Source organism: Solanum tuberosum, unplaced genomic scaffold (assembly GCF_000226075.1).
Source record: "Solanum tuberosum cultivar DM 1-3 516 R44 unplaced genomic scaffold, SolTub_3.0 scf00044, whole genome shotgun sequence".
In the NCBI taxonomy this organism is placed as follows: domain Eukaryota; kingdom Viridiplantae; phylum Streptophyta; class Magnoliopsida; order Solanales; family Solanaceae; genus Solanum; species Solanum tuberosum.
Genome location: NW_006238970.1, coordinates 793,877 through 799,107, shown reverse-complemented (window position 1 = coordinate 799,107; position 5,231 = coordinate 793,877).

Here is a 5,231-nt window from a genome sequence, read left to right as displayed (position 1 = left end):
GCAATTTGAGGACCACCACCTCCTTCATGGTTAAGCACTTGAGAAATCTTGATTTGGAGCCGTCTTCTTAAACCTAGGTTGTCCTTGATCCTATACCTACCCCTTTTCAAATCTTTCCTCACCCTAGTCATTTTGGACTCCTCAATAGATTGAGCATACACAACAAGCCTAGAGATGTTCATGTCACCGTGGACCATTGCCGTACAACACACTTCTTTCACCAAGTTGGATACACCGGTAACAAACCTACTCATCTCCTCTCTACAGTTAGACACCAAAGATGGAGCATACCTAGATAACATAGATAACTTCAAAGCATACTCCTACACACTCATATTACCTTGCTTAAGATTAATGAACTCCTCAATTTTGCACTCCCTATTCTCTAGGGGAAGGTACTTAGCCAAGAATGTTTCCTTAAAATCCTTCCATTCTATAGGATCCGCTTCCTCCTGCCAATTTGGCTTCCATTGAGTGTACCAAAGTTGGGCCACCTCCTTCAATTGGCATGTAGCCAATTCCGCTTACTCTCTAGAAGATACTCCCATAGCATCCATAATTTTGTAAATCTCATCCAAGAATCCTTGGGGATCTTCTCCAATTCTAGAGCCCAAAAAGATAGGAGGATTCATCCTCACAAAGTCTCTCAACCTTGAGTCAGTCGTACACCCATTATCATTCACCATAGGCCCTAGATCTCTATTTGCTTGAGCCGTCATAGCTTGAGCTAGAGTTAGGAAAGCCGCCCTAATCTCTTCATTAGTCATGGCCGGAGGACCCACCGGAACCTCATTATCTTGATTACCTATGGGGACTTGGTCACCTTAAAGACCTTGGGGATGAACTCCCCCATCCACATTCTCCTCTTCCGCTCTCCTAGGATTAGACCTCGTATTAATATCCTATAAAAACAATATACGGATTAGGAAAGATAATCATAGAAAAAACTCTAAGGCACGACGTCAAGATTAATGAAAGAAGTGAAACTTCTACCGTCCTGTAGCCTCTCACTCATAGATGTGTCGCGACTCACATCGATGAACAAAACTCTACTAGACGTGGCATATGAGACTACGAATCCTAAGGGACAATTTCCAAAACCTTATGCTCTGATACCGAGTTTGTAACGACCCGAGAGCACCCACAAGTCGCAACATGCGTACAAGACCTCTCGGAGGTCAAATACAAGCCTGTTAGCATGCATACTCGACGCGGACCAAGATTTTTGGCCCTTGGTGGAGTTAGTCCGCGACGCGGACATGCTCCCTCCAAGTATATTTTCAAGCTGCCTTGGCAGCTTTCTTAGCCACGGGTTTGGGTCCTCCTCGGGGACCCTTAGGGTGGTCCCGGGGAATCGTACCCAAAAATTTTGACCCTAAAAATATTTATTAAGACACTAGGGTCACCTCTACTGATTTTAGACTCCAAACAACACATAAAAAACATGAACAACATACTAGAACACACCAACACGTAAAAGACTAGTTTCCGAACATCTTGGTCGTCCGTTGACATTTGACTTCCAAACTCTTTAAAACCGACTAAAAAGGCTATTATTCATTATTTTAACAAGTTATTAATGCATAGGACCCATGTGAGGCTCTACTTTATCCTACTTCATTTTGAGGTGTGTTACAGAAGGTCACTTCATGTAAGAGTGTCATAGGACAGACATGGCAATGTAAATAGGGGCAATAGAGCCCAATCTTCTTCAATTACTCCACCAGATAGGGCTGCACCTAGAGGATCTACTTCAGGGACTATTGGAGGAGAAAACCGCCTATATGTGATCACTAATCATCAAGACCAAGAGAGATCTCCAAATGTTGTCACTGGTATGATCAAAGTCTTTACTTTTGAGGTTTATGCCTTGCTAGATCCAGGATCGAGTCTATATTTTGTGACTCATTATGTTGCAATGAATTTTGATGTTCTTCCTGAGAAACTTTGTGAGCCCGATAGTGACCTCAAGTAATTTATAACAAGGTGGGAATGATAGTTCAGTCACTCCGTCATTTATTTTGGTTTTATATTCATCTCTCTATTTTGGAGCTTTCGAACCTAGAATAGTTATTTTTTATCAAAAGTTCAGGAAGATAACCTTAGGATCCAATTTTGACAATTTCATCATCTCTAGTAGGGTCATTTTATGCTAGTAGGGAGGTGGACACAAATCTTGAGGCTTCTAGTGTGACTCACTGTGATTAGGGATTTTAACTTTCATATTTATGCCTAAGTTTGACTTTATTCAACATTCTAGGTAAATGTGCTCAAATGAGAATTCTGTCAATATGGTTAGCTCTACAATGTTGAGTTTTGTCTAAAACGATCCTTCGTGTGGATGCCAAGGCTCGAGGCCAAATTAAAATCCCCCACGTAGAATCTTTCCTAAATTATAGTTTGGGGTTGGTTCCCACTTTTTTCCAAGATTCCTCGTATGAAACTTTTGTATGCTCGATTGAGTCTAATATATCAAATTTTATAGGATAGCATGCTTCGTTTGTGTGCACGGTGTCACTCCCCGAGGGTATCCCCTAGATGCAACATGGGACCTAGGATCGCGAGTGAACCCAAGCTAACCCTAAGTCTAGAATATCACAAAAATAAAGAAATACAACTAAGTAAGCGGAAGGATAACTGTAAAGTGAGTCAAAACTAAAAGACTTCATGTGAGAATATTATAAATATGAATGGGGAACAACCCAAAGCAACTCAATACTAACTCTATGTATAAAAGCCTTTAATACTGATGAGTTGATGTCCCAGCTAACTCTAAAAATATTGAAAGCTGATAATCAGATAGCTAAACCAAAAGCATAAAGAAATGCCCTAGAACTATGAGGACTCACCATTGAAACTACTAAGTATGGACTGGAAGTCGAACTCAGTGTGATATGGATATTGAGCGCCTCAACCTACATTATTGAATGATGTAGCACAAAAGTATATGCCAATACTTATAATGTAATGATCATGCAGTATATATATACTAAGTTGAACAATACAAAGTTAACAAGAAAATAGATATGTAGAGACATAACTGAAAGGTGAACCAGATGCAACGAACAAGGACTAATCATGATGATAATGTGCTGAAATGAATACTGAACTAAATGGTGATAACAATATCAATGCAATAAGAGTCTAACTTTGGGAGATACTATTAACTCACATAAACCACGTGAGCTAAATATGGAGTCCGATGTATACGCCCCATCGAGAGGACCCAATATAACTTTCCATGGGTATAAAGGCATGACTGTGGCGTGTCCACTAAAAATTGATGTCCACCAGAGGGGACTTCTGAACCTACGTGGGCACGTACTTCTAGGACTTTGAGGGTACGCTGAACCCTAGTCCAACTTGGTGCTAAGTCTACTCCCCATTGAATATGTATGGCTAAAATGCAAATGAAATATTGAGTAGCTCAAATATTGATATGCTATCTGAGAATGAAACATATATTTACTGAAAGATATGGCATTCAAATTTTGAAGTATGATTTTCTTACTGAACTGCCTAGCAAGTATATTTTATGAGATACTAATAATTAATACAAGCTAGGGTTTTGAGTTCTATAAATGGGACTACATTAAGTCTTCAAGAAGAAACATGTATTCAATACAATGGAAACTATAGAAGCTAAATTTCAATAGATCCCCAAGATTCGGGAAACTTAGGTCTGATCAATTTATGGAGGAATTGAAGAACTGACTGAATTCTAGGGACCAAACGGGTGAAACGAATCCACTAGTGAAATCCCACATACCTAGTGACGAAACTGTAGTTTTAATTTCAGGGCTGAACTTGAAGAACAACTCTGCTTCTCTTTGGAGAAATTGTCGCCTCTTTTTCTTCCTTTCTTTCTAAGTTGGATGATTTTAGGAAAATGAAGGTTCTAGATAGTTTGTGACTATATTATTAGGTTTAGACTGAGTAAAACGACATAGTTAAAGCACCAAACGACGTAGTTTTAGTGCCAAACGTGTATGGGAAAAGTCCAATGTGACCCTGACTTAAAATCTGAGAAAGTAACTTCAAGACATGTTACACAAGCCGTCTAGAGCATCAAGGCCCATCTAGTGGGTCATGGTACTTGCCATGCCCGACAGGGCTTTACTAAAACAAGCATAAATTTTTACTCCGGGGTCAGAATTAGGCAAACTCAGTGGCATTGGAAAGAGGATTCCAAAGTTTTTAATTTGATAGGTCATAGGAACCCTTATTCATTTTTTGCTGAAAGATATGATCGGTGTTGACCTAAACCTCAAAGTCTGTCAAGCCTCTTTCAGGAGCCACTTCACGGCTCATGTTAGGCTCCACAACCCATTTAGACAGATGTGGTTCTTCAAAGAGGCTTGGGAGTAATGTGCCTCTTTTCACGAGCTACTCTACGGTCAGGGTGAAGTTCCACATACTGTGTAGTGGTTAGTGGTCCTTCACAGTAGCCATGATGGTTCTGTGTCCCCTTCATACGTCATTTCACGGCCCGTGTGGAGCTCCATGGACCATTTAGTGGTCTGTGGACTTTCACACTTTGTTGGGTGCACAACCACAAGAAAGGTGATGGTTTGTGGTCCTTTTCACGGCCCACAGACCATTCTATGGTTTGCCATTCTCTCTTGTTCCATCTTTGTTATGATTTTTTTGAAGTGTTAGAATATCTCCCCATTTGGATCATTCGTCTTGGAATGAAGTCTAACCAAGATGAGTTTCGAGGAAAGAGCTGAAATCCCTACCAATTGATTACTTGAAACTAATATCTAATTGAACTATGTTGCATGAATCATGCAAATATTTTGAAATGCAATAATAACTGAGGGATTGAAAAAGTTAGACTGAATTTACACAAGATTAACAAAAATATTAGAGAGGACTATTACCTCAAGCTTAAGCTAAATTGGAAGGAAAGAGGTGAGGATACTGTCACGCCCCAAGCTACCCCCAAGACGCGGACACGGGACCTAGGATCATAAGTGATCCCAAGCTAACCCTGCTGGCATGATCATGAGCATACTAAAGATAATAAACTAATGTGGAAGCTAAATCATAAATAACATGAAAGGATGGGGAATACCCATATACTATAACTGAGATAAATGAAAACTGATGAGTTTAATACAAAGAAGATATTAACTCAATACTAAGCTGAATCTAACTATGTCTGAAATAAGCCTCTAAACTGACTAGAAATGTTGGGACATGCCCCAACTAGATCTAGCAAAACTGAA